Below are 25,551 nucleotides of genomic sequence, written 5' to 3'. Positions count from 1 at the left end.
CGCCGCCGCCGCTTCTGCAGAATTAGCAAACGGCCATCGATTCCGATTGCGCAAAGTGTGTGGTCTTGTTTTCCTGTCTATGTTTGGTCGGTCTCGTAAGAGGTTGAATGTAACGAATGGGTGGGAAAGAGTAAGGGGCAGCGGCTGTGTGGAACGAAAACACAATTCCTCAGGGGGTGTGAGCGTTTCGAGATGAATCGTATATAAGTTATACTTGGTCGTCAGTGACCGTGTGGCCTAATGGATAAGGCGTCGGACTTCGGATCCGAAGATTGCAGGTTCGAATCCTGTCACGGTCGTGTTTTTCCAGTTCTGAGAAACAAACATACCGTTTTAATGTAGCAATTGTGCAGTACGAAACCGTCTGAATGTTGCTGTTGACCATTTTGTGCTTGGAGATGGTCTTGAGCTTGAAACACACACAAGAAGACCGGTTTTAACTAGCGAAATGGTCGGCAGAGTGCCCTCACCGCGAGGTTTGACTGGCACTTGCACATCTAAAACAACGTCGGAAAGTAACTCGTTCGGCTTTTGAGTCACGTCAAGTATGTGTGTTAATTTTGACGCCGCTAGCTCTGCAGATTGTCATGCAATTCCTTTACCTCTCAGAAATGATTATGAAATAAAAGTGAAGTACGTGACGAGTGTCGTTAGGAAAACATTAGGCAGCATGGAGAGATTCTGTATGGGACCAACCAACCCAAACGAGTACTGTGTGATCTGCTACCCAGGAGGTACCCCACGAGGCAGCACGGCTAGCTCAGTCGGTAGAGCATGAGACTCTTAATCGCAGGGTCTTGGGTTCGAGCCCTTTGCTGGGCGGAACGGAATTTTTCTCCACTGCAGATGTAAATTACCGATTTTCTGATTAACGTGATGTAATGGAAATAGCAACTTTAAAATTTGCCTACGTCTCAATCAGTCGCAAGAAAACTGTATTTGAAGGTGAAGGTGATTTTGTAGACATGTGTGAAAGTCATGTTCTGAAGTGCAGGTGATTTTGTTTGGAGAGAACATCGGCTACGTGTCAGATGTGTATCCAAGCAGTAATGGGTCGCCATAGCTGCAAATATTAGTGAAAAATATGAAGTGTTGTCAGCTGAAGTCTGAAGATTCAGACGACCGTACGGACGAAGTACGCAAAAGTTCCGCTAGGCCGCGCCTCTTTGGCTCAGTGGTAGAGCACTGGTCTAGTAAACCAGGAGTCGTGAGTTCCATCCTCACAGGAGGAAGACGAATTTTGGAAATCAGTTGCGCGTCATGGCCGTATAGCAAACAGTATCTGTGATGGCGAACAATTAGCGAGAGGCGTTTTATTAAGAATTACTGTCAGATGTGATTAAGGCGAATGGCGCTGATAAAGCATTTGCCAAAGCGGTACGGCATAAGGTGGGACGAGGCATTCTGAATTACATTTTATAGATGTATTTCTCACAAATCTCTGAGCCTCCCGCGGTCGTCGTCTTCGTCGTCGTCGTCGTCGTCGCCGCCTCCGCCGCTTCTGCAGAATTAGCAAAAGGCCATCGTAGCAAATGCGGCGAGGGACACCCTGCCATCGATTCCGATTGCGCAAAGTGTGTGGTCTTGTTTTCCTGTCTATGTTTGGTCGGTCTCGTAAGAGGTTGAATGTAACGAATGGGTGGGAAAGAGTAAGGGGCAGCGGCTGTGTGGAACGAAAACACAATTCCTCAGGGGGTGTGAGCGTTTCGAGATGAATCGTATATAAGTTATACTTGGTCGTCAGTGACCGTGTGGCCTAATGGATAAGGCGTCGGACTTCGGATCCGAAGATTGCAGGTTCGAATCCTGTCACGGTCGTGTTTTTCCAGTTCTGAGAAACAAACATACCGTTTTAATGTAGCAATTGTGCAGTACGAAACCGTCTGAATGTTGCTGTTGACCATTTTGTGCTTGGAGATGGTCTTGAGCTTGAAACACACACAAGAAGACCGGTTTTAACTAGCGAAATGGTCGGCAGAGTGCCCTCACCGCGAGGTTTGACTGGCACTTGCACATCTAAAACAACGTCGGAAAGTAACTCGTTCGGCTTTTGAGTCACGTCAAGTATGTGTGTTAATTTTGACGCCGCTAGCTCTGCAGATTGTCATGCAATTCCTTTACCTCTCAGAAATGATTATGAAATAAAAGTGAAGTACGTGACGAGTGTCGTTAGGAAAACATTAGGCAGCATGGAGAGATTCTGTATGGGACCAACCAACCCAAACGAGTACTGTGTGATCTGCTACCCAGGAGGTACCCAACGAGGCAGCACGGCTAGGTCAGACGGTAGAGCATGAGACTCTTAATTGCAGGGTCTTGGGTTCGAGCCCTTTGCTGGGCGTAACGGAATTTTTCTCCACTGCAGATGTAAATTACCGATTTTCTGATTAACGTGATGTAATGGAAATAGCAACTTTAAAATTTGCCTACGTCTCAATCAGTCGCAAGAAAACTGTATATGAAGGTGAAGGTGATTTTGTAGACATGTGAAAGTCATGTTCTGAAGTGCAGGTGGTTTTGTTTGGAGAGAACATCGGCTACGTGTCAGATGTGTAGCCAAGCAGTAATGGGTCGCCATAGCTGCTAATATTAGTCAAAAATATGAAGTGTTGTCAGCTGAAGTCTGAAGATTCAGACGACCGTACGGACGAAGTACGCAAAAGTGCCGCTAGGCGGCGCCTGTTTTGCTCAGTGGTAGAGCATTGGTCTAGTAAACCAGGGGTCGTGAGTTCCATCCTCACAGGAGGAAGACGAATTTTGGAAATCAGTTGCGCGTCATGGCCGTATAGCAAACAGTATCTGTGATGGCGAACAATTAGCGAGAGGCGTTTTATTAAGAATTACTCTCAGATGTGATTAAGGCGAAAGGCGCTGATAAAGCATTTGCCAAAGCGGTACGGCATAAGGTGGGACGAGGCATTCTGAATTACATTTTATAGATGTATTTCTCACAAATCTCTGAGCCTCTCGCGGTCGTCGTCGTCGTCGTCGCCGCCGCCGCTTCTGCAGAATTAGCAAATGGCCATCGTAGCAAATGCGGCGAGGGACACCCTGCCATCGATTCCGATTGCGCAAAGTGTGTGGTCTTGTTTTCCTGTCTATGTTTGGTCGGTCTCGTAAGAGGTTGAATGTAACGAATGGGTGGGAAAGAGTAAGGGGCAGCGGCTGTGTGGAACGAAAACACAATTCCTCAGGGGGTGTGAGCGTTTCGAGATGAATCGTATATAAGTAATACTTGGTCGTCAGTGACCGTGTGGCCTAATTGATAAGGCGTCGGACTCCGGATCCGAAGATTGCAGGTTCGAATCCTGTCACGGTCGTGTTTTTCCAGTTCTGAGAAACAAACATACCGTTTTAATGTAGCAATTGTGCAGTACGAAACCGTCTGAATGTTGCTGTTGACCATTTTGTGCTTGGAGATGGTCTTGAGCTTGAAACACACACAAGAAGACCGGTGTTAACTAGCGAAATGGTCGGCAGAGTGCCCTCACCGCGAGGTTTGACTGGCACTTGCACATCTAAAACAACGTCGGAAAGTAACTCGTTCGGCTTTTGAGTCACGTCAAGTATGTGTGTTAATTTTGACGCCGCTAGCTCTGCAGATTGTCATGCAATTCCTTTACCTCTCAGAAATGATTATGAAATAAAAGTGAAGTACGTGACGAGTGTCGTTAGGAAAACATTAGGCAGCATGGAGAGATTCTGTATGGGACCAACCAACCCAAACGAGTACTGTGTGATCTGCTACCCAGGAGGTACCCAACGAGGCAGCACGGCTAGCTCAGTCGGTAGAGCATGAGACTCTTAATCACAGGGTCGTGGGTTCGAGCCCTTCGCTGGGCGGAACGGAATTTTTCTCCACTGCAGATGTAAATTACCGATTTTCTGATTAACGTGATGTAATGGAAATAGCAACTTTAAAATTTGCCTACGTCTCAATCAGTCGCAAGAAAACTGTATTTGAAGGTGAAGGTGATTTTGTAGACATGTGAAACTCATGTTCTCAAGTGCAGGTGGTTTTGTTTAGAGAACATCGGCTACGTGTCAGATGTGTAGCCAAGCAGTAATGGGTCGCCATAGCTGCAAATATTAGTGAAAAATATGAAGTGTTGTCAGCTGAAGTCTGAAGATTCAGACGACCGTACGGACGAAGTACGCAAAAGTGCCGCTAGGCGGCGCCTGTTTTGCTCAGTGGTAGAGCACTGGTCTAGTAAACCAGGAGTCGTGAGTTCCATCCTTACAGGAGGAAGACGAATTTTGGAAATCAGTTGCGCGTCATGGCCGTATAGCAAACAGTATCTGTGATGGCGAACAATTAGCGAGAGGCGTTTTATTAAGAATTACTCTCAGATGTGATTAAGGCGAATGGCGCTGATAAAGCATTTGCCAAAGTGGTACGGCATAAGGTGGGACGAGGCAGTCTGAATTACATTTTATAGATGTATTTCTCACAAATCTCTGAGCCTCCCGCGGTCGTCGTCTTCGTCGTCGTCGTCGTCGTCGTCGTCGCCGCTTCTGCAGAATTAGCAAATGGCCATCGTAGCAAATGCGGCGAGGGACACCCTGCCATCGATTCCAATTGCGCAAAGTGTGTGGTCTTGTTTTCCTGTCTATGTTTGGTCGGTCTCGTAAGAGGTTGAATGTAACGAATGGGTGGGAAAGAGTAAGGGGCAGCGGCTGTGTGGAACGAAAACACAATTCCTCAGGGGGTGTGAGCGTTTCGAGATGAATCGTATATAAGTTATACTTGGTCGTCAGTGACCGTGTGGCCTAATGGATAAGGCGTCGGACTTCGGATCCGAAGATTGCAGGTTCGAATCCTGTCACGGTCGTGTTTTTCCAGTTCTGAGAAACAAACATACCGTTTTAATGTAGCAATTGTGCAGTACGAAACCGTCTGAATGTTGCTGTTGACCATTTTGTGCTTGAAGATGGTCTTGAGCTTGAAACACACACAAGAAGACCGGTGTTAACTAGCGAAATGGTCGGCAGAGTGCCCTCACCGCGAGGTTTGACTGGCACTTGCACATCTAAAACAACGTCGGAAAGTAACTCGTTCGGCTTTTGAGTCACGTCAAGTATGTGTGTTAATTTTGACGCCGCTAGCTCTGCAGATTGTCATGCAATTCCTTTACCTCTCAGAAATGATTATGAAATAAAAGTGAAGTACGTGACGAGTGTCGTTAGGAAAACATTAGGCAGCATGGAGAGATTCTGTATGGGACCAACCAACCCAAACGAGTACTGTGTGATCTGCTACCCAGGAGGTACCCAACGAGGCAGCACGGCTAGCTCAGTCGGTAGAGCATGAGACTCTTAATCACAGGGTCGTGGGTTCGAGCCCTTCGCTGGGCGGAACGGAATTTTTCTCCACTGCAGATGTAAATTACCGATTTTCTGATTAACGTGATGTAATGGAAATAGCAACTTTAAAATTTGCCTATGTCTCAATCAGTCGCAAGAAAACTGTATTTGAAGGTGAAGGTGATTTTGTAGACATGTGTGAAAGTCATGTTCTGAAGTGCAGGTTATATTGTTTGGAGAGAACATCGGCTACGTGTCAGATGTGTATCCAAGCAGTAATGGGTCGCCATAGCTGCAAATATTAGTGAAAAATATGAAGTGTTGTCAGCTGAAGTCTGAAGATTCAGACGACCGTACGGACGAAGTACGCAAAAGTGCCGCTAGGTGGCGCCTGTTTTGCTCAGTGGTAGAGCACTGGTCTAGTAAACCAGGAGTCGTGAGTTCCATCCTTACAGGAGGAAGACGAATTTTGGAAATCAGTTGCGCGTCATGGCCGTATAGCAAACAGTATCTGTGATGGCGAACAATTAGCGAGAGGCGTTTTATTAAGAATTACTCTCAGATGTGATTAAGGCGAATGGCGCTGATAAAGCATTTGCCAAAGTGGTACGGCATAAGGTGGGACGAGGCAGTCTGAATTACATTTTATAGATGTATTTCTCACAAATCTCTGAGCCTCCCGCGGTCGTCGTCTTCGTCGTCGTCGTCGTCGTCGCCGCCGCCGCCGCTTCTGCAGAATTAGCAAATGGCCATCGTAGCAAATGCGGCGAGGGACACCCTGCCATCGATTCCAATTGCGCAAAGTGTGTGGTCTTGTTTTCCTGTCTATGTTTGGTCGGTCTCGTAAGAGGTTGAATGTAACGAATGGGTGGGAAAGAGTAAGGGGCAGCGGCTGTGTGGAACGAAAACACAATTCCTCAGGGGGTGTGAGCGTTTCGAGATGAATCGTATATAAGTTATACTTGCTCGTCAGTGACCGTGTGGCCTAATGGATAAGGCGTCGGACTTCGGATCCGAAGATTGCAGGTTCGAATCCTGTCACGGTCGTGCTTTTCCAGTTCTGAGAAACAAACATACCGTTTTAATGTAGCAATTGTGCAGTACGAAACCGTCTGAATGTTGCTGTTGACCATTTTGTGCTTGGAGATGGTCTTGAGCTTGAAACACACACAAGAAGACCGGTTTTAACTAGCGAAATGGTCGGAAGAGTGCCCTCACCGCGAGGTTTGACTGGCACTTGCACATCTAAAACAACGTCGGAAAGTAACTCGTTCGGCTTTTGAGTCACGTCAAGTATGTGTGTTAATTTTGACGCCGCTAGCTCTGCAGATTGTCATGCAATTCCTTTACCTCTCAGAAATGATTATGAAATAAAAGTGAAGTACGTGACGAGTGTCGTTAGGAAAACATTAGGCAGCATGGAGAGGTTCTGTATGGGACCAACCAACCCAAACGAGTACTGTGTGATCTGCTACCCAGGAGGTACCCAACGAGGCAGCACGGCTAGCTCAGTCGGTAGAGCATGAGACTCTTAATCACAGGGTCGTGGGTTCGAGCCCTTTGCTGGGCGGAACGGAATTTTTCTCCACTGCAGATGTAAATTACCGATTTTCTGATTAACGTGATGTAATGGAAATAGCAACTTTAAAATTTGCCTACGTCTCAATCAGTCGCAAGAAAACTGTATTTGAAGGTGAAGGTGATTTTGTAGACATGTGTGAAAGTCATGTTCTGAAGTGCAGGTGATTTTGTTTGGAGAGAACATCGGCTACGTGTCAGATGTGTATCCAAGCAGTAATGGGTCGCCATAGCTGCAAATATTAGTGAAAAATATGAAGTGTTGTCAGCTGAAGTCTGAAGATTCAGACGACCGTACGGACGAAGTACGCAAAAGTTCCGCTAGGCCGCGCCTCTTTAGCTCAGTGGTAGAGCACTGGTCTAGTAAACCAGGAGTCGTGAGTTCCATCCTCACAGGAGGAAGACGAATTTTGGAAATCAGTTGCGCGTCATGGCCGTATAGCAAACAGTATCTGTGATGGCGAACAATTAGCGAGAGGCGTTTTATTAAGAATTACTCTCAGATGTGATTAAGGCGAATGGCGCTGATAAAGCATTTGCCAAAGCGGTACGGCATAAGGTGGGACGGGGCATTCTGAATTACATTTTATAGATGTATTTCTCACAAATCTCTGAGCCTCCCGCGGTCGTCGTCTTCGTCGTCGTCGTCGTCGTCGCCGCCGCCGCCGCTTCTGCAGAATTAGCAAATGGCCATCGTAGCAAATGCGGCGAGGGATACCCTGCCATCGATTCCGATTGCGCAAAGTGTGTGGTCTTGTTTTCCTGTCTATGTTTGGTCGGTCTCGTAAGAGGTTGAATGTAACGAATGGGTGGGAAAGAGTAAGGGGCAGCGGCTGTGTGGAACGAAAACACAATTCCTCAGGGGGTGTGAGCGTTTCGAGATGAATCGTATATAGGTTATACTTGGTCGTCAGTGACCGTGTGGCCTAATGGGTAAGGCGTCGGACTTCGGATCCGAAGATTGCAGGTTCGAATCCTGTCACGGTCGTGTTTTTCCAGTTCTGAGAAACAAACATACCGTTTTAATGTAGCAATTGTGCAGTACGAAACCGTCTGAATGTTGCTGTTGACCATTTTGTGCTTGAAGATGGTCTTGAGCTTGAAACACACACAAGAAGACCGGTGTTAACTAGCGAAATGGTCGGCAGAGTGCCCTCACCGCGAGGTTTGACTGGCACTTGCACATCTAAAACAACGTCGGAAAGTAACTCGTTCGGCTTTTGAGTCACGTCAAGTATGTGTGTTAATTTTGACGCCGCTAGCTCTGCAGATTGTCATGCAATTCCTTTACCTCTCAGAAATGATTATGAAATAAAAGTGAAGTACGTGACGAGTGTCGTTAGGAAAACATTAGGCAGCATGGAGAGATTCTGTATGGGACCAACCAACCCAAACGAGTACTGTGTGATCTGCTACCCAGGAGGTACCCAACGAGGCAGCACGGGTAGCTCAGTCGGTAGAGCATGAGACTCTTAATCACAGGGTCGTGGGTTCGAGCCGTTCGCTGGGCGGAACGGAATTTTTCTCTACTGCAGATGTAAATTACCGATTTTCTGATTAACGTGATGTAATGGAAATAGCAACTTTAAAATTTGCCTACGTCTCAATCAGTAGCAAGAAAACTGTATTTGAAGGTGAAGGTGATTTTGTAGACATGTGTGAATGTCATGTTCTGAAGTGCAGGTGATTTTGTTTGGAGAGAACATCGGCTACGTGTCAGATCTGTATCCAAGCAGTAATGGGTCGCCATAGCTGCAAATATTAGTGATAAATATGAAGTGTTGTCAGCTGAAGTCTGAAGATTCAGACGACCGTACGGACGAAGTACGCAAAAGTTCCGCTAGGCCGCGCCTCTTTAGCTCAGTGGTAGAGCACTGGTCTAGTAAACCAGGAGTCGTGAGTTCCATCCTCACAGGAGGAAGACGAATTTTGGAAATCAGTTGCGCGTCATGGCCGTATAGCAAACAGTATCTGTGATGGCGAACAATTAGCGAGAGGCGTTTTATTAAGAATTACTCTCAGATGTGATTAAGGCGAATGGCGCTGATAAAGCATTTGCCAAAGCGGTACGGCATAAGGTGGGACGGGGCATTCTGAATTACATTTTATAGATGTATTTCTCACAAATCTCTGAGCCTCCCGCGGTCGTCGTCTTCGTCGTCGTCGTCGTCGTCGCCGCCGCCGCTTCTGCAGAATTAGCAAATGGCCATCGTAGCAAATGCGGCGAGGGATACCCTGCCATCGATTCCGATTGCGCAAAGTGTGTGGTCTTGTTTTCCTGTCTATGTTTGGTCGGTCTCGTAAGAGGTTGAATGTAACGAATGGGTGGGAAAGAGTAAGGGGCAGCGGCTGTGTGGAACGAAAACACAATTCCTCAGGGGGTGTGAGCGTTTCGAGATGAATCGTATATAGGTTATACTTGGTCGTCAGTGACCGTGTGGCCTAATGGGTAAGGCGTCGGACTTCGGATCCGAAGATTGCAGGTTCGAATCCTGTCACGGTCGTGTTTTTCCAGTTCTGAGAAACAAACATACCGTTTTAATGTAGCAATTGTGCAGTACGAAACCGTCTGAATGTTGCTGTTGACCATTTTGTGCTTGAAGATGGTCTTGAGCTTGAAACACACACAAGAAGACCGGTGTTAACTAGCGAAATGGTCGGCAGAGTGCCCTCACCGCGAGGTTTGACTGGCACTTGCACATCTAAAACAACGTCGGAAAGTAACTCGTTCGGCTTTTGAGTCACGTCAAGTATGTGTGTTAATTTTGACGCCGCTAGCTCTGCAGATTGTCATGCAATTCCTTTACCTCTCAGAAATGATTATGAAATAAAAGTGAAGTACGTGACGAGTGTCGTTAGGAAAACATTAGGCAGCATGGAGAGATTCTGTATGGGACCAACCAACCCAAACGAGTACTGTGTGATCTGCTACCCAGGAGGTACCCAACGAGGCAGCACGGGTAGCTCAGTCGGTAGAGCATGAGACTCTTAATCACAGGGTCGTGGGTTCGAGCCGTTCGCTGGGCGGAACGGAATTTTTCTCCACTGCAGATGTAAATTACCGATTTTCTGATTAACGTGATGTAATGGAAATAGCAACTTTAAAATTTGCCTACGTCTCAATCAGTCGCAAGAAAACTGTATTTGAAGGTGAAGGTGATTTTGTAGACATGTGTGAAAGTCATGTTCTGAAGTGCAGGTGATTTTGTTTGGAGAGAACATCGGCTACGTGTCAGATGTGTATCCAAGCAGTAATGGGTCGCCATAGCTGCAAATATTAGTGAAAAATATGAAGTGTTGTCAGCTGAAGTCTGAAGATTCAGACGACCGTACGGACGAAGTACGCAAAAGTTCCGCTAGGCCGCGCCTCTTTAGCTCAGTGGTAGAGCACTGGTCTAGTAAACCAGGAGTCGTGAGTTCCATCCTCACAGGAGGAAGACGAATTTTGGAAATCAGTTGCGCGTCATGGCCGTATAGCAAACAGTATCTGTGCTGGCGAACAATTAGCGAGAGGCGTTTTATTAAGAATTACTCTCAGATGTGATTAAGGCGAATGGCGCTGATAAAGCATTTGCCAAAGCGGTACGGCATAAGGTGGGACGAGGCATTCTGAATTACATTCTATAGATGTATTTCTCACAAATCTCTGAGCCTCCCGCGTCGTCGTCGTCGTCGTCGTCGTCGCCGCCGCCGCTTCTGCAGAATTAGCAAATGGCCATCGTAGCAAATGCGGCGAGGGACACCCTGCCATCGATTCCGATTGCGCAAAGTGTGTGGCCTTGTTTTCCTGTCTATGTTTGGTCGGTCTCGTAAGAGGTTGAATGTAACGAATGGGTGGGAAAGAGTAAGGGGCAGCGGCTGTGTGGAACGAAAACACAATTCCTCAGGGGGTGTGAGCGTTTCGAGATGAATCGTATATAAGTTATACTTCGTCGTCAGTGACCGTGTGGCCTAATGGATAAGGCGTCGGACTTCGGATCCGAAGATTGCAGTTTCGAATCCTGTCACGGTCGTGTTTTTTCAGTTCTGAGAAACAAACATACCGTTTTAATGTAGCAATTGTGCAGTACGAAACCGTCTGAATGTTGCTGTTGACCATTTTGTGCTTGAAGATGGTCTTGAGCTTGAAACACACACAAGAAGACCGGTGTTAACTAGCGAAATGGTCGGCAGAGTGCCCTCACCGCGAGGTTTGACTGGCACTTGCACATCTAAAACAACGTCGGAAAGTAACTCGTTCGGCTTTTGAGTCACGTCAAGTATGTGTGTTAATTTTGACGCCGCTAGCTCTGCAGATTGTCATGCAATTCCTTTACCTCTCAGAAATGATTATGAAATAAAAGTGAAGTACGTGACGAGTGTCGTTAGGAAAACATTAGGCAGCATGGAGAGATTCTGTATGGGACCAACCAACCCAAACGAGTACTGTGTGATCTGCTACCCAGGAGGTACCCAACGAGGCAGCACGGCTAGCTCAGTCGGTAGAGCATGAGACTCTTAATCACAGGGTCGTGGGTTCGAGCCGTTCGCTGGGCGGAACGGAATTTTTCTCCACTGCAGATGTAAATTACCGATTTTCTGATTAACGTGATGTAATGGAAATAGCAACTTTAAAATTCGCCTACGTCTCAATCAGTCGCAAGAAAACTGTATTTGAAGGTGAAGGTGATTTTGTAGACATGTGTGAAAGTCATGTTCTGAAGTGCAGGTGATTTTGTTTGGAGAGAACATCGGCTACGTGTCAGATGTGTAGCCAAGCAGTAATGGGTCGCCATAGCTGCAAATATTAGTGAAAAATATGAAGTGTTGTCAGCTGAAGTCTGAAGATTCAGACGACCGTACGGACGAAGTACGCAAAAGTTCCGCTAGGCCGCGTCTCTTTAGCTCAGTGGTAGAGCACTGGTCTAGTAAACCAGGAGTCGTGAGTTCCATTCTCACAGGAGGAAGACGAATTTTGGAAATCAGTTGCGCGTCATGGCCGTATAGCAAACAGTATCTGTGATGGCGAACAATTAGCAGAGAGGCGTTTTATTAAGAATTACTCTCAGATGTGATTAAGGCGAATGGCGCTGATAAAGCATTTGCCAAAGCGGTACGGCATAAGGTGGGACGAGGCATTCTGAATTACATTTTATAGATGTATTTCTCACAAATCTCTGAGCCTCCCGCGGTCGTCGTCTTCGTCGTCGTCGTCGTCGTCGTCGTCGTCGTCGCCGCCGCCGCTTCTGCAGAATTAGCAAATGGCCATCGTAGCAAATGCGGCGAGGGCACCCTGCCATCGATTCCGATTGCGCAAAGTGTGTGGCCTTGTTTTCCTGTCTATGTTTGGTCGGTCTCGTAAGAGGTTGAATGTAACGAATGGGTGGGAAAGAGTAAGGGGCAGCGGCTGTGTGGAACGAAAACACAATTCCTCAGGGGGTGTGAGCGTTTCGAGATGAATCGTATATAAGTTATACTTCGTCGTCAGTGACCGTGTGGCCTAATGGATAAGGCGTCGGACTTCGGATCCGAAGATTGCAGTTTCGAATCCTGTCACGGTCGTGTTTTTTCAGTTCTGAGAAACAAACATACCGTTTTAATGTAGCAATTGTGCAGTACGAAACCGTCTGAATGTTGCTGTTGACCATTTTGTGCTTGAAGATGGTCTTGAGCTTGAAACACACACAAGAAGACCGGTGTTAACTAGCGAAATGGTCGGCAGAGTGCCCTCACCGCGAGGTTTGACTGGCACTTGCACATCTAAAACAACGTCGGAAAGTAACTCGTTCGGCTTTTGAGTCACGTCAAGTATGTGTGTTAATTTTGACGCCGCTAGCTCTGCAGATTGTCATGCAATTCCTTTACCTCTCAGAAATGATTATGAAATAAAAGTGAAGTACGTGACGAGTGTCGTTAGGAAAACATTAGGCAGCATGGAGAGATTCTGTATGGGACCAACCAACCCAAACGAGTACTGTGTGATCTGCTACCCAGGAGGTACCCAACGAGGCAGCACGGCTAGCTCAGTCGGTAGAATATGAGGCTCTTAATCACAGGGTCGTGGGTTCGAGCCCTCTGCTGGGCGGAACGGAATTTTTCTCCACTGCAGATGTAAATTACCGATTTTCTGATTAACGTGATGTAATGGAAATAGCAACTTTAAAATTTGCTTACGTCTCAATCAGTCGCAAGAAAACTGTATTTGAAGGTGAAGGTGATTTTGTAGACATGTGAAAGTCATGTTCTGAAGTGCAGGTGGTTTTGTTTGGAGAGAACATCGGCTACGTGTCAGATGTGTAGCCAAGCAGTAATGGGTCGCCATAGCTGCTAATATTAGTCAAAAATATGAAGTGTTGTCAGCTGAAGTCTGAAGATTCAGACGACCGTACGGACGAAGTACGCAAAAGTTCCGCTAGGCCGCGCCTCTTTAGCTCAGTGGTAGAGCACTGGTCTAGTAAACCAGGAGTCGTGAGTTCCATCCTCACATGAGGACGACGAATTTTGGAAATCAATTGCGCGTCATGGCCGTATAGCAAACAGTATCTGTGATGGCGAACAATTAGCGAGAGGCGTTTTATTAAGAATTACTCTCAGATGTGATTAAGGCGAATGGCGCTGATAAAGCATTTGCCAAAGCGGTACGGCATAAGGTGGGACGAGGCATTCTGAATTACATTCTATAGATGTATTTCTCACAAATCTCTGGGCCTCCCGCGGTCTTCGTCTTCGTCGTCGTCGTCGTCGTCGCCGCCGCCGCTTCTGCAGAATTAGCAAATGGCCATCGTAGCAAATGCGGCGAGGGACACCCTGCCATCGATTCCGATTGCGCAAAGTGTGTGGTCTTGTTTTCCTGTCTATGTTTGGTCGGTCTCGTAAGAGGTTGAATGTAACGAATGGGTGGGAAAGAGTAAGGGGCAGCGGCTGTGTGGAACGAAAACACAATTCCTCAGGGGGTGTGAGCGTTTCGAGAAGAATCGTATATAAGTTATACTTGGTCGTCAGTGACCGTGTGGCCTAATGGATAAGGCGTCGGACTTCGGATCCGAAGATTGCAGGTTCGAATCCTGTCACGGTCGTGTTTTTCCAGTTCTGAGAAACAAACATACCGTTTTAATGTAGCAATTGTGCAGTACGAAACCGTCTGAATGTTGCTGTTGACCATTTTGTGCTTGGAGATGGTCTTGAGCTTGAAAGACACACAAGAAGACCGGTGTTAACTAGCGAAATGGTCGGCAGAGTGCCCTCACCGCGAGGTTTGACTGGCACTTGCACATCTAAAACAACGTCGGAAAGTAACTCGTTCGGCTTTTGAGTCACGTCAAGTATGTGTGTTAATTTTGACGCCGCTAGCTCTGCAGATTGTCATGCAATTCCTTTACCTCTCAGAAATGATTATGAAATAAAAGTGAAGTACGTGACGAGTGTCGTTAGGAAAACATTAGGCAGCATGGAGAGATTCTGTATGGGACCAACCAACCCAAACGAGTACTGTGTGATCTGCTACCCAGGAGGTACCCAACGAGGCAGCACGGCTAGCTCAGTCGGTAGAGCATGAGACTCTTAATCACAGGGTCGTGGGTTCGAGCCCTTCGCTGGGCGGAACGGAATTTTTCTCCACTGCAGATGTAAATTACCGATTTTCTGATTAACGTGATGTAATGGAAATAGCAACTTTAAAATTTGCCTACGTCTCAATCAGTAGCAAGAAAACTGTATTTGAAGGTGAAGGTGATTTTGTAGATATGTGAAAGTCATGTTCTGAAGTGCAGGTGGTTTTGTTTGGAGAGAACATCGGCTACGTGTCAGATGTGTAGCCAAGCAGTAATGGGTCGCCATAGCTGCTAATATTAGTGAAAAATATGAAGTGTTGTCAGCTGAAGTCTGAAGATTCAGACGACCGTACGGACGAAGTACGCAAAAGTTCCGCTAGGCCGCGTCTCTTTAGCTCAGTGGTAGAGCACTGGTCTAGTAAACCAGGAGTCGTGAGTTCCATCCTCACAGGAGGAAGACGAATTTTGGAAATCAGTTGCGCCTCATGGCCGTATAGCAAACAGTATCTGTGATGGCGAACAATTAGCGAGAGGCGTTTTATTAAGAATTACTCTCAGATGTGATTAAGGCGAATGGCGCTGATAAAGCATTTGCCAAAGCGGTACGGCATAAGGTGGGACGAGGCATTCTGAATTACATTCTATAGATGTATTTCTCACAAATCTCTGAACCTCCCGCGGTCGTCGTCTTCGTCGTCGTCGTCGTCGTCGTCGCCGCCGCCGCCGCTTCTGCAGAATTAGCAAAAGGCCATCGTAGCAAATGCGGCGAGGGACACCCTGCCATCGATTCCGATTGCGCAAAGTGTGTGGTCTTGTTTTCCTGTCTATGTTTGGTCGGTCTCGTAAGAGGTTGAATGTAACGAATGGGTGGGAAAGAGTAAGGGGCAGCGGCTGTGTGGAACGAAAACACAATTCCTCAGGGGGTGTGAGCGTTTCGAGATGAATCGTATATAAGTTATACTTGGTCGTCAGTGACCGTGTGGCCTAATGGATAAGGCGTCGGACTTCGGATCCGAAGATTGCAGGTTCGAATCCTGTCACGGTCGTGCTTTTCCAGTTCTGAGAAACAAACATACCGTTTTAATGTAGCAATTGTGCAGTACGAAACCGTCTGAATGTTGCTGTTGACCATTTTGTGCTTGGAGATGGTCTTGAGCTTGAAACACACACAAGAAGACCGGTTTTAACTAGCGAAATGGTCGGCAGAGTGCCCTCACCGCGAGGTTTGACTGGCACTTGCACATCTAAAACAACGTCGGAAAGTAACTCGTTCGGCTTTTGAGTCACGTCAAGTATGTGTGTTAATTTTGACGCCGCTAGCTCTGCAGATTGTCATGCAATTCCTTTACCTCTCAGAAATGATTATGAAATAAAAGTGAAGTACGTGACGAGTGTCGTTAGGAAAACATTAGGCAGCATGGAGAGATTCTGTATGGGACCAACCAACCCAAACGAGTACTGTGTGATCTGCTACCCAGGAGGTACCCAACGAGGCAGCACGGCTAGCTCAGTCGGTAGAGCATGAGACTCTTAATCACAGGGTCGTGGGTTCGAGCCCTTCCAGGGCGGAACGGAATTTTTCTCCACTGCAGATGTAAATTACCGATTTTCTGATTAACGTGATGTAATGGAAATAGCAACTTTAAAATTTGCCTACGTCTCAATCAGTAGCAAGAAAACTGTATTTGAAGGTGAAGGTGATTTTGTAGACATGTGTGAATGTCATGTTCTGAAGTGCAGGTGATTTTGTTTGGAGAGAACATCGGCTACGTGTCAGATCTGTATCCAAGCAGTAATGGGTCGCCATAGCTGCAAATATTAGTGATAAATATGAAGTGTTGTCAGCTGAAGTCTGAAGATTCAGACGACCGTACGGACGAAGTACGCAAAAGTTCCGCTAGGCCGCGCCTCTTTAGCTCAGTGGTAGAGCACTGGTCTAGTAAACCAGGAGTCGTGAGTTCCATCCTCACAGGAGGAAGACGAATTTTGGAAATCAGTTGCGCGTCATGGCCGTATAGCAAACAGTATCTGTGATGGCGAAGAATTAGCGAGAGGCGTTTTATTAAGAATTACTCTCAGATGTGATTAAGGCGAATGGCGCTGATAAAGCATTTGCCAAAGCGGTACGGCATAAGGTGGGACGAGGCATTCTGAATTACATTTTATAGATGTATTTCTCACAAATCTCTGAGCCTCCCGCGGTCGTCGTCTTCGTCGACGCTGCCGCTTCTGCAGAATTAGCAAACGGCCATCGTAGCAAATGCGGCGAGGGACACCCTGCCATCGATTCCGATTGCGCAAAGTGTGTGGTCTTGTTTTCCTGTCTATGTTTGGTCGGTCTCGTAAGAGGTTGAATGTAACGAATGGGTGGGAAAGAGTAAGGGGCAGCGGCTGTGTGGAACGAAAACACAATTCCTCAGGGGGTGTGAGCGTTTCGAGATGAATCGTATATAAGTTATACTTGGTCGTCAGTGACCGTGTGGCCTAATGGATAAGGCGTCGGACTTCGGATCCGAAGATTGCAGGTTCGAATCCTGTCACGGTCGTGCTTTTCCAGTTCTGAGAAACAAACATACCGTTTTAATGTAGCAATTGTGCAGTACGAAACCGTCAGAATGTTGCTGTTGACCATTTTGTGCTTGGAGATGGTCTTGAGCTTGAAACACACACAAGAAGACCGGTTTTAACTAGCGAAATGGTCGGCAGAGTGCCCTCACCGCGAGGTTTGACTGGCACTTGCACATCTAAAACAATGTCGGAAAGTAACTCGTTCGGCTTTTGAGTCACGTCAAGTATGTGTGTTAATTTTGACGCCGCTAGCTCTGCAGATTGTCATGCAATTCCTTTACCTCTCAGAAATGATTATGAAATAAAAGTGAAGTACGTGACGAGTGTCGTTAGGTAAACATTAGGCAGCATGGAGAGATTCTGTATGGGACCAACCAACCCAAACGAGTACTGTGTGATCTGCTACCCAGGAGGTACCCAACGAGGCAGCACGGCTAGCTCAGTCGGTAGATCTTGAGACTATTAATCACAGGGTCGTGGGTTCGAGCCGTTCGCTGGGCGGAACGGAATTTTTCTCCACTGCAGATGTAAATTACCGATTTTCTGATTAACGTGATGTAATGGAAATAGCAACTTTAAAATTTGCCTACGTCTCAATCAGTAGCAAGAAAACTGTATTTGAAGGTGAAGGTGATTTTGTAGACATGTGTGAAAGTCATGTTCTGAAGTGCAGGTGATTTTGTTTGGAGAGAACATCGGCTACGTGTCAGATCTGTATCCAAGCAGTAATGGGTCGCCATAGCTGCAAATATTAGTGAAAAATATGAAGTGTTGTCAGCTGAAGTCTGAAGATTCAGACGACCGTACGGACGAAGTACACAAAAGTTCCGCTAGGCCGCGCCTCTTTAGCTCAGTGGTAGAGCACTGGTCTAGTAAACCAGGAGTCGTGAGTTCCATCCTCACAGGAGGAAGACGAATTTTGGAAATCAGTTGCGCGTCATGGCCGTATAGCAAACAGTATCTGTGATGGCGAAGAATTAGCGAGAGGCGTTTTATTAAGAATTACTCTCAGATGTGATTAAGGCGAATGGCGCTGATAAAGCATTTGCCAAAGCGGTACGGCATAAGGTGGGACGAGGCATTCTGAATTACATTTTATAGATGTATTTCTCACAAATCTCTGAGCCTCCCGCGGTCGTCGTCTTCGTCGACGCCGCCGCTTCTGCAGAATTAGCAAACGGCCATCGTAGCAAATGCGGCGAGGGACACCCTGCCATCGATTCCGATTGCGCAAAGTGTGTGGTCTTGTTTTCCTGTCTATGTTTGGTCGGTCTCGTAAGAGGTTGAATGTAACGAATGGGTGGGAAAGAGTAAGGGGCAGCGGCTGTGTGGAACGAAAACACAATTCCTCAGGGGGTGTGAGCGTTTCGAGATGAATCGTATATAAGTTATACTTGGTCGTCAGTGACCGTGTGGCCTAATGTATAAGGCGTCGGACTTCGGATCCGAAGATTGCAGGTTCGAATCCTGTCACGGTCGTGCTTTTCCAGTTCTGAGAAACAAACATACCGTTTTAATGTAGCAATTGTGCAGTACGAAACCGTCTGAATGTTGCTGTTGACCATTTTGTGCTTGAAGATGGTCTTGAGCTTGAAACACACACAAGAAGACCGGTGTTAACTAGCGAAATGGTCGGCAGAGTGCCCTCACCGCGAGGTTTGACTGGCACTTGCACATCTAAAACAACGTCGGAAAGTAACTCGTTCGGCTTTTGAGTCACGTCAAGTATGTGTGTTAATTTTGACGCCGCTAGCTCTGCAGATTGTCATGCAATTCCTTTACCTCTCAGAAATGATTATGAAATAAAAGTGAAGTACGTGACGAGTGTCGTTAGGAAAACATTAGGCAGCATGGAGAGATTCTGTATGGGACCAACCAACCCAAACGAGTACTGTGTGATCTGCCACCCAGGAAGTACCCAACGAGGCAGCACGGCTAGCTCAGTCGGTAGAGCATGAGACTCTTAATCACAGGGTCGTGGGTTCGAGCCCTTCGCTGGGCGGAACGGAATTTTTCTCCACTGCAGATGTAAATTACCGATTTTCTGATTAACGTGATGTAATGGAAATAGCAACTTTAAAATTTGCCTACGTCTCAATCAGTCGCAAGAAAACTGTATTTGAAGGTGAAGCTGATTTTGTAGACATGTGTGAAAGTCATGTTCTGAAGTGCAGGTGATTTTGTTTGGAGAGAACATCGGCTACGTGTCAGATCTGTATCCAAGCAGTAATGGGTCGCCATAGCTGCAAATATTAGTGATAAATATGAAGTGTTGTCAGCTGAAGTCTGAAGATTCAGACGACCGTACGGACGAAGTACGCAAAAGTTCCGCTAGGCCGCGCCTCTTTAGCTCAGTGGTAGAGCACTGGTCTAGTAAACCAGGAGTCGTGAGTTCCATCCTCACAGGAGGAAGACGAATTTTGGAAATCAGTTGCGCGTCATGGCCGTATAGCAAACAGTATCTGTGATGGCGAAGAATTAGCGAGAGGCGTTTTATTAAGAATTACTCTCAGATGTGATTAAGGCGAATGGCGCTGATAAAGCATTTGCCAAAGCGGTACGGCATAAGGTGGGACGAGGCATTCTGAATTACATTTTATAGATGTATTTCTCACAAATCTCTGAGCCTCCCGCGGTCGTCGTCTTCGTCGACGCTGCCGCTTCTGCAGAATTAGCAAACGGCCATCGTAGCAAATGCGGCGAGGGACACCCTGCCATCGATTCCGATTGCGCAAAGTGTGTGGTCTTGTTTTCCTGTCTATGTTTGGTCGGTCTCGTAAGAGGTTGAATGTAACGAATGGGTGGGAAAGAGTAAGGGGCAGCGGCTGTGTGGAACGAAAACACAATTCCTCAGGGGGTGTGAGCGTTTCGAGATGAATCGTATATAAGTTATACTTGGTCGTCAGTGACCGTGTGGCCTAATGGATAAGGCGTCGGACTTCGGATCCGAAGATTGCAGGTTCGAATCCTGTCACGGTCGTGCTTTTCCAGTTCTGAGAAACAAACATACCGTTTTAATGTAGCACTTGTGCAGTACGAAACCGTCTGAATGTTGCTGTTGACCATTTTGTGCTTGGAGATGGTCTTGAGCTTGAAACACACACAAGAAGACCGGTTTTAACTAGCGAAATGGTCGGCAGAGTGCCCTCACCGCGAGGTTTGACTGGCACTTGCACATCTAAAACAATGTCGGAAAGTAACTCGTTCGGCTTTTGAGTCACGTCAAGTATGTGTGTTAATTTTGACGCCGCTAGCTCTGCAGATTGTCATGCAATTCCTTTACCTCTCAGAAATGATTATGAAATAAAAGTGAAGTACGTGACGAGTGTCGTTAGGAAAACATTAGGCAGCATGGAGAGATTCTGTATGGGACCAACCAACCCAAACGAGTACTGTGTGATCTGCTACCCAGGAGGTACCCAACGAGGCAGCACGGCTAGCTCAGTCGGTAGAGCAAGAGACTCTTAATCACAGGGTCGTGGGTTCGAGCCGTTCGCTGGGCGGAACGGAATTTTTCTCCACTGCAGATGTAAATTACCGATTTTCTGATTAACGTGATGTAATGGAAATAGCAACTTTAAAATTTGCCTACGTCTCAATCAGTAGCAAGAAAACTGTATTTGAAGGTGAAGGTGATTTTGTAGACATGTGTGAAAGTCATGTTCTGAAGTGCAGGTGATTTTGTTTGGAGAGAACATCGGCTACGTGTCAGATCTGTATCCAAGCAGTAATGGGTCGCCATAGCTGCAAATATTAGTGAAAAATATGAAGTGTTGTCAGCTGAAGTCTGAAGATTCAGACGACCGTACGGACGAAGTACACAAAAGTTCCGCTAGGCCGCGCCTCTTTAGCTCAGTGGTAGAGCACTGGTCTAGTAAACCAGGAGTCGTGAGTTCCATCCTCACAGGAGGAAGACGAATTTTGGAAATCAGTTGCGCGTCATGGCCGTATAGCAAACAGTATCTGTGATGGCGAAGAATTAGCGAGAGGCGTTTTATTAAGAATTACTCTCAGATGTGATTAAGGCGAATGGCGCTGATAAAGCATTTGCCAAAGCGGTACGGCATAAGGTGGGACGAGGCATTCTGAATTACATTTTATAGATGTATTTCTCACAAATCTCTGAGCCTCCCGCGGTCGTCGTCTTCGTCGACGCCGCCGCTTCTGCAGAATTAGCAAACGGCCATCGTAGCAAATGCGGCGAGGGACACCCTGCCATCGATTCCGATTGCGCAAAGTGTGTGGTCTTGTTTTCCTGTCTATGTTTGGTCGGTCTCGTAAGAGGTTGAATGTAACGAATGGGTGGGAAAGAGTAAGGGGCAGCGGCTGTGTGGAACGAAAACACAATTCCTCAGGGGGTGTGAGCGTTTCGAGATGAATCGTATATAAGTTATACTTGGTCGTCAGTGACCGTGTGGCCTAATGTATAAGGCGTCGGACTTCGGATCCGAAGATTGCAGGTTCGAATCCTGTCACGGTCGTGCTTTTCCAGTTCTGAGAAACAAACATACCGTTTTAATGTAGCAATTGTGCAGTACGAAACCGTCTGAATGTTGCTGTTGACCATTTTGTGCTTGGAGATGGTCTTGAGCTTGAAACACACACAAGAAGACCGGTTTTAACTAGCGAAATGGTCGGCAGAGTGCCCTCACCGCGAGGTTTGACTGGCACTTGCACATCTAAAACAATGTCGGAAAGTAACTCGTTCGGCTTTTGAGTCACGTCAAGTATGTGTGTTAATTTTGACGCCGCTAGCTCTGCAGATTGTCATGCAATTCCTTTACCTCTCAGAAATGATTATGAAATAAAAGTGAAGTACGTGACGAGTGTCGTTAGGAAAACATTAGGCAGCATGGAGAGATTCTGTATGGGACCAACCAACCCAAACGAGTACTGTGTGATCTGCTACCCAGGAGGTACCCAACGAGGCAGCACGGCTAGCTCAGTCGGTAGAGCATGAGACTCTTAATCACAGGGTCGTGGGTTCGAGCCTTTCGCTGGGCGGAACGGAATTTTTCTCCACTGCAGATGTAAATTACCGATTTTCTGATTAACGTGATGTAATGGAAATAGCAACTTTAAAATTTGCCTACGTCTCAATCAGTAGCAAGAAAACTGTATTTGAAGGTGAAGGTGATTTTGTAGACATGTGTGAAAGTCATGTTCTGAAGTGCAGGTGATTTTGTTTGGAGAGAACATCGGCTACGTGTCAGATCTGTATCCAAGCAGTAATGGGTCGCCATAGCTGCAAATATTAGTGAAAAATATGAAGTGTTGTCAGCTGAAGTCTGAAGATTCAGACGACCGTACGGACGAAGTACACAAAAGTTCCGCTAGGCCGCGCCTCTTTAGCTCAGTGGTAGAGCACTGGTCTAGTAAACCAGGAGTCGTGAGTTCCATCCTCACAGGAGGAAGACGAATTTTGGAAATCAGTTGCGCGTCATGGCCGTATAGCAAACAGTATCTGTGATGGCGAAGAATTAGCGAGAGGCGTTTTATTAAGAATTACTCTCAGATGTGATTAAGGCGAATGGCGCTGATAAAGCATTTGCCAAAGCGGTACGGCATAAGGTGGGACGAGGCATTCTGAATTACATTTTATAGATGTATTTCTCACAAATCTCTGAGCCTCCCGCGGTCGTCGTCTTCGTCGACGCCGCCGCTTCTGCAGAATTAGCAAACGGCCATCGTAGCAAATGCGGCGAGGGACACCCTGCCATCGATTCCGATTGCGCAAAGTGTGTGGTCTTGTTTTCCTGTCTATGTTTGGTCGGTCTCGTAAGAGGTTGAATGTAACGAATGGGTGGGAAAGAGTAAGGGGCAGCGGCTGTGTGGAACGAAAACACAATTCCTCAGGGGGTGTGAGCGTTTCGAGATGAATCGTATATAAGTTATACTTGGTCGTCAGTGACCGTGTGGCCTAATGTATAAGGCGTCGGACTTCGGATCCGAAGATTGCAGGTTCGAATCCTGTCACGGTCGTGCTTTTCCAGTTCTGAGAAACAAACATACCGTTTTAATGTAGCAATTGTGCAGTACGAAACCGTCTGAATGTTGCTGTTGACCATTTTGTGCTTGGAGATGGTCTTGAGCTTGAAACACACACAAGAAGACCGGTTTTAACTAGCGAAATGGTCGGCAGAGTGCCCTCACCGCGAGGTTTGACTGGCACTTGCACATCTAAATGTCGGAAAGTAACTCGTTCGGCTTTTGAGTCACGTCAAGTATGTGTGTTAATTTTGACGCCGCTAGCTCTGCAGATTGTCATGCAATTCCTTTACCTCTCAGAAATGATTATGAAATAAAAGTGAAGTACGTGACGAGTGTCGTTAGGAAAACATTAGGCAGCATGGAGAGATTCTGTATGGGACCAACCAACCCAAACGAGTACTGTGTGATCTGCTACCCAGGAGGTACCCAACGAGGCAGCACGGCTAGCTCAGTCGGTAGAGCATGAGACTCTTAATCACAGGGTCGTGGGTTCGAGCCTTACGCTGGGCGGAACGGAATTTTTCTCCACTGCAGATGTAAATTACCGATTTTCTGATTAACGTGATGTAATGGAAATAGCAACTTTAAAATTTGCCTACGTCTCAATCAGTAGCAAGAAAACTGTATTTGAAGGTGAAGGTGATTTTGTAGACATGTGTGAAAGTCATGTTCTGAAGTGCAGGTGATTTTGTTTGGAGAGAACATCGGCTACGTGTCAGATCTGTATCCAAGCAGTAATGGGTCGCCATAGCTGCAAATATTAGTGAAAAATATGAAGTGTTGTCAGCTGAAGTCTGAAGATTCAGACGACCGTACGGACGAAGTACGCAAAAGTTCCGCTAGGCCGCGCCTCTTTAGCTCAGTGGTAGAGCACTGGTCTAGTAAACCAGGAGTCGTGAGTTCCATCCTCACAGGAGGAAGACGAATTTTGGAAATCAGTTGCGCGTCATGGCCGTATAGCAAACAGTATCTGTGATGGCGAAGAATTAGCGAGAGGCGTTTTATTAAGAATTACTCTCAAATGTGATTAAGGCGAATGGCGCTGATAAAGCATTTGCCAAAGCGGTACGGCATAAGGTGGGACGAGGCATTCTGAATTACATTTTATAGATGTATTTCTCACAAATCTCTGATCCTCCCGCGGTCGTCGTCTTCGTCGACGCCGCCGCTTCTGCAGAATTAGCAAACGGCCATCGTAGCAAATGCGGCGAGGGACACCCTGCCATCGATTCCGATTGCGCAAAGTGTGTGGTCTTGTTTTCCTGTCTATGTTTGGTCGGTCTCGTAAGAGGTTGAATGTAACGAATGGGTGGGAAAGAGTAAGGGGCAGCGGCTGTGTGGAACGAAAACACAATTCCTCAGGGGGTGTGAGCGTTTCGAGATGAATCGTATATAAGTTATACTTGGTCGTCAGTGACCGTGTGGCCTAATGGATAAGGCGTCGGACTTCGGATCCGAAGATTGCAGGTTCGAATCCTGTCACGGTCGTGTTTTTCCAGTTCTGAGAAACAAACATACCGTTTTAATGTAGCAATTGTGCAGTACGAAACCGTCTGAATGTTGCTGTTGACCATTTTGTGCTTGAAGATGGTCTTGAGCTTGAAACACACACAAGAAGACCGGTGTTAACTAGCGAAATGGTCGGCAGAGTGCCCTCACCGCGAGGTTTGACTGGCACTTGCACATCTAAAACAACGTCGGAAAGTAACTCGTTCGGCTTTTGAGTCACGTCAAGTATGTGTGTTAATTTTGACGCCGCTAGCTCTGCAGATTGTCATGCAATTCCTTTACCTCTCAGAAATGATTATGAAATAAAAGTGAAGTACGTGACGAGTGTCGTTAGGAAAACATTAGGCAGCATGGAGAGATTCTGTATGGGACCAACCAACCCAAACGAGTACTGTGTGATCTGCTACCCAGGAAGTACCCAACGAGGCAGCGCGGCTAGCTCAGTCGGTAGAGCATGAGACTCTTAATCACAGGGTCGTGGGTTCGAGCCCTTCGCTGGGCGGAACGGAATTTTTCTCCACTGCAGATGTAAATTACCGATTTTCTGATTAACGTGATGTAATGGAAATAGCAACTTTAAAATTTGCCTACGTCTCAATCAGTCGCAAGAAAACTGTATTTGAAGGTGAAGCTGATTTTGTAGACATGTGTGAAAGTCATGTTCTGAAGTGCAGGTGATTTTGTTTGGAGAGAACATCGGCTACGTGTCAGATGTGTATCCAAGCAGTAATGGGTCGCCATAGCTGCTAATATTAGTCAAAAATATGAAGTGTTGTCAGCTGAAGTCTGATGATTCAGACGACCGTACGGACGAAGTACGCAAATGTTCCGCTAGGCCGCGCCTCTTTAGCTCAGTGGTAGAGCACTGGTCTAGTAAACCAGGAGTCGTGAGTTCCATCCTCACAGGAGGAAGACGAATTTTGGAAATCAGTTGCGCGTCATGGCCGTATAGCAAACAGTATCTGTGATGGCGAACAATTAGCGAGAGGCGTTTTATTAAGAATTACTCTCAGATGTGATTAAGGCGAATGGCGCTGATAAAGCATTTGCCAAAGCGGTACGGCATAAGGTG

The 25,551-nt window shown here is 46.6% G+C and overlaps 36 non-coding genes across 36 annotated transcripts; all 36 read left to right on the top strand.

The window, feature by feature from the left end:
- Positions 1 to 226: 226 nt before the first annotated feature.
- Trnar-ucg (transfer RNA arginine (anticodon UCG)) lies at positions 227 to 299 on the top strand. The gene has a single exon. It is a non-coding gene; the product is annotated as a tRNA-Arg (tRNA).
- An 861-nt stretch (positions 300 to 1,160) lies between these two features.
- Trnat-agu (transfer RNA threonine (anticodon AGU)) lies at positions 1,161 to 1,232 on the top strand. Its single transcript has one exon. It is a non-coding gene; the product is annotated as a tRNA-Thr (tRNA).
- Positions 1,233 to 1,745: 513 nt separating this feature from the next.
- Trnar-ucg (transfer RNA arginine (anticodon UCG)) lies at positions 1,746 to 1,818 on the top strand. Its single transcript has one exon. It is a non-coding gene; the product is annotated as a tRNA-Arg (tRNA).
- Positions 1,819 to 3,247: 1,429 nt separating this feature from the next.
- On the top strand, positions 3,248 to 3,320 carry Trnar-ccg (transfer RNA arginine (anticodon CCG)). The gene has a single exon. It is a non-coding gene; the product is annotated as a tRNA-Arg (tRNA).
- Positions 3,321 to 3,770: 450 nt separating this feature from the next.
- Trnak-cuu (transfer RNA lysine (anticodon CUU)) lies at positions 3,771 to 3,843 on the top strand. The gene has a single exon. It is a non-coding gene; the product is annotated as a tRNA-Lys (tRNA).
- Positions 3,844 to 4,759: 916 nt separating this feature from the next.
- Trnar-ucg (transfer RNA arginine (anticodon UCG)) lies at positions 4,760 to 4,832 on the top strand. The gene has a single exon. It is a non-coding gene; the product is annotated as a tRNA-Arg (tRNA).
- A 450-nt stretch (positions 4,833 to 5,282) lies between these two features.
- On the top strand, positions 5,283 to 5,355 carry Trnak-cuu (transfer RNA lysine (anticodon CUU)). The gene has a single exon. It is a non-coding gene; the product is annotated as a tRNA-Lys (tRNA).
- A 923-nt stretch (positions 5,356 to 6,278) lies between these two features.
- On the top strand, positions 6,279 to 6,351 carry Trnar-ucg (transfer RNA arginine (anticodon UCG)). The gene has a single exon. It is a non-coding gene; the product is annotated as a tRNA-Arg (tRNA).
- A 450-nt stretch (positions 6,352 to 6,801) lies between these two features.
- Trnak-cuu (transfer RNA lysine (anticodon CUU)) lies at positions 6,802 to 6,874 on the top strand. Its single transcript has one exon. It is a non-coding gene; the product is annotated as a tRNA-Lys (tRNA).
- A 338-nt stretch (positions 6,875 to 7,212) lies between these two features.
- Positions 7,213 to 7,284, top strand: Trnat-agu (transfer RNA threonine (anticodon AGU)). The gene has a single exon. It is a non-coding gene; the product is annotated as a tRNA-Thr (tRNA).
- Positions 7,285 to 7,797: 513 nt separating this feature from the next.
- On the top strand, positions 7,798 to 7,870 carry Trnar-ucg (transfer RNA arginine (anticodon UCG)). Its single transcript has one exon. It is a non-coding gene; the product is annotated as a tRNA-Arg (tRNA).
- Positions 7,871 to 8,731: 861 nt separating this feature from the next.
- On the top strand, positions 8,732 to 8,803 carry Trnat-agu (transfer RNA threonine (anticodon AGU)). The gene has a single exon. It is a non-coding gene; the product is annotated as a tRNA-Thr (tRNA).
- A 510-nt stretch (positions 8,804 to 9,313) lies between these two features.
- On the top strand, positions 9,314 to 9,386 carry Trnar-ucg (transfer RNA arginine (anticodon UCG)). Its single transcript has one exon. It is a non-coding gene; the product is annotated as a tRNA-Arg (tRNA).
- An 861-nt stretch (positions 9,387 to 10,247) lies between these two features.
- Positions 10,248 to 10,319, top strand: Trnat-agu (transfer RNA threonine (anticodon AGU)). Its single transcript has one exon. It is a non-coding gene; the product is annotated as a tRNA-Thr (tRNA).
- Positions 10,320 to 10,822: 503 nt separating this feature from the next.
- On the top strand, positions 10,823 to 10,895 carry Trnar-ucg (transfer RNA arginine (anticodon UCG)). Its single transcript has one exon. It is a non-coding gene; the product is annotated as a tRNA-Arg (tRNA).
- Positions 10,896 to 12,350: 1,455 nt separating this feature from the next.
- On the top strand, positions 12,351 to 12,423 carry Trnar-ucg (transfer RNA arginine (anticodon UCG)). Its single transcript has one exon. It is a non-coding gene; the product is annotated as a tRNA-Arg (tRNA).
- An 859-nt stretch (positions 12,424 to 13,282) lies between these two features.
- Positions 13,283 to 13,355, top strand: Trnat-agu (transfer RNA threonine (anticodon AGU)). The gene has a single exon. It is a non-coding gene; the product is annotated as a tRNA-Thr (tRNA).
- A 509-nt stretch (positions 13,356 to 13,864) lies between these two features.
- Positions 13,865 to 13,937, top strand: Trnar-ucg (transfer RNA arginine (anticodon UCG)). The gene has a single exon. It is a non-coding gene; the product is annotated as a tRNA-Arg (tRNA).
- A 450-nt stretch (positions 13,938 to 14,387) lies between these two features.
- Trnak-cuu (transfer RNA lysine (anticodon CUU)) lies at positions 14,388 to 14,460 on the top strand. Its single transcript has one exon. It is a non-coding gene; the product is annotated as a tRNA-Lys (tRNA).
- A 924-nt stretch (positions 14,461 to 15,384) lies between these two features.
- Positions 15,385 to 15,457, top strand: Trnar-ucg (transfer RNA arginine (anticodon UCG)). Its single transcript has one exon. It is a non-coding gene; the product is annotated as a tRNA-Arg (tRNA).
- Positions 15,458 to 16,317: 860 nt separating this feature from the next.
- On the top strand, positions 16,318 to 16,389 carry Trnat-agu (transfer RNA threonine (anticodon AGU)). The gene has a single exon. It is a non-coding gene; the product is annotated as a tRNA-Thr (tRNA).
- A 495-nt stretch (positions 16,390 to 16,884) lies between these two features.
- Positions 16,885 to 16,957, top strand: Trnar-ucg (transfer RNA arginine (anticodon UCG)). Its single transcript has one exon. It is a non-coding gene; the product is annotated as a tRNA-Arg (tRNA).
- Positions 16,958 to 17,818: 861 nt separating this feature from the next.
- On the top strand, positions 17,819 to 17,890 carry Trnat-agu (transfer RNA threonine (anticodon AGU)). Its single transcript has one exon. It is a non-coding gene; the product is annotated as a tRNA-Thr (tRNA).
- A 495-nt stretch (positions 17,891 to 18,385) lies between these two features.
- On the top strand, positions 18,386 to 18,458 carry Trnar-ucg (transfer RNA arginine (anticodon UCG)). The gene has a single exon. It is a non-coding gene; the product is annotated as a tRNA-Arg (tRNA).
- A 450-nt stretch (positions 18,459 to 18,908) lies between these two features.
- Positions 18,909 to 18,981, top strand: Trnak-cuu (transfer RNA lysine (anticodon CUU)). The gene has a single exon. It is a non-coding gene; the product is annotated as a tRNA-Lys (tRNA).
- A 338-nt stretch (positions 18,982 to 19,319) lies between these two features.
- Trnat-agu (transfer RNA threonine (anticodon AGU)) lies at positions 19,320 to 19,391 on the top strand. Its single transcript has one exon. It is a non-coding gene; the product is annotated as a tRNA-Thr (tRNA).
- A 495-nt stretch (positions 19,392 to 19,886) lies between these two features.
- Positions 19,887 to 19,959, top strand: Trnar-ucg (transfer RNA arginine (anticodon UCG)). The gene has a single exon. It is a non-coding gene; the product is annotated as a tRNA-Arg (tRNA).
- Positions 19,960 to 20,820: 861 nt separating this feature from the next.
- On the top strand, positions 20,821 to 20,892 carry Trnat-agu (transfer RNA threonine (anticodon AGU)). The gene has a single exon. It is a non-coding gene; the product is annotated as a tRNA-Thr (tRNA).
- Positions 20,893 to 21,387: 495 nt separating this feature from the next.
- Trnar-ucg (transfer RNA arginine (anticodon UCG)) lies at positions 21,388 to 21,460 on the top strand. Its single transcript has one exon. It is a non-coding gene; the product is annotated as a tRNA-Arg (tRNA).
- An 861-nt stretch (positions 21,461 to 22,321) lies between these two features.
- Positions 22,322 to 22,393, top strand: Trnat-agu (transfer RNA threonine (anticodon AGU)). The gene has a single exon. It is a non-coding gene; the product is annotated as a tRNA-Thr (tRNA).
- A 495-nt stretch (positions 22,394 to 22,888) lies between these two features.
- On the top strand, positions 22,889 to 22,961 carry Trnar-ucg (transfer RNA arginine (anticodon UCG)). Its single transcript has one exon. It is a non-coding gene; the product is annotated as a tRNA-Arg (tRNA).
- A 446-nt stretch (positions 22,962 to 23,407) lies between these two features.
- Trnak-cuu (transfer RNA lysine (anticodon CUU)) lies at positions 23,408 to 23,480 on the top strand. The gene has a single exon. It is a non-coding gene; the product is annotated as a tRNA-Lys (tRNA).
- A 338-nt stretch (positions 23,481 to 23,818) lies between these two features.
- Trnat-agu (transfer RNA threonine (anticodon AGU)) lies at positions 23,819 to 23,890 on the top strand. The gene has a single exon. It is a non-coding gene; the product is annotated as a tRNA-Thr (tRNA).
- A 495-nt stretch (positions 23,891 to 24,385) lies between these two features.
- Trnar-ucg (transfer RNA arginine (anticodon UCG)) lies at positions 24,386 to 24,458 on the top strand. Its single transcript has one exon. It is a non-coding gene; the product is annotated as a tRNA-Arg (tRNA).
- Positions 24,459 to 24,908: 450 nt separating this feature from the next.
- On the top strand, positions 24,909 to 24,981 carry Trnak-cuu (transfer RNA lysine (anticodon CUU)). The gene has a single exon. It is a non-coding gene; the product is annotated as a tRNA-Lys (tRNA).
- Positions 24,982 to 25,319: 338 nt separating this feature from the next.
- Trnat-agu (transfer RNA threonine (anticodon AGU)) lies at positions 25,320 to 25,391 on the top strand. Its single transcript has one exon. It is a non-coding gene; the product is annotated as a tRNA-Thr (tRNA).
- Positions 25,392 to 25,551: the final 160 nt, after the last annotated feature.

This window comes from Schistocerca gregaria, chromosome 3, assembly GCF_023897955.1.
Source record: "Schistocerca gregaria isolate iqSchGreg1 chromosome 3, iqSchGreg1.2, whole genome shotgun sequence".
Taxonomy (NCBI): domain Eukaryota; kingdom Metazoa; phylum Arthropoda; class Insecta; order Orthoptera; family Acrididae; genus Schistocerca; species Schistocerca gregaria.
The sequence above is the reverse complement of the archived record's forward strand: the minus strand, read 5'-3'. Positions and strand labels throughout refer to the sequence as shown.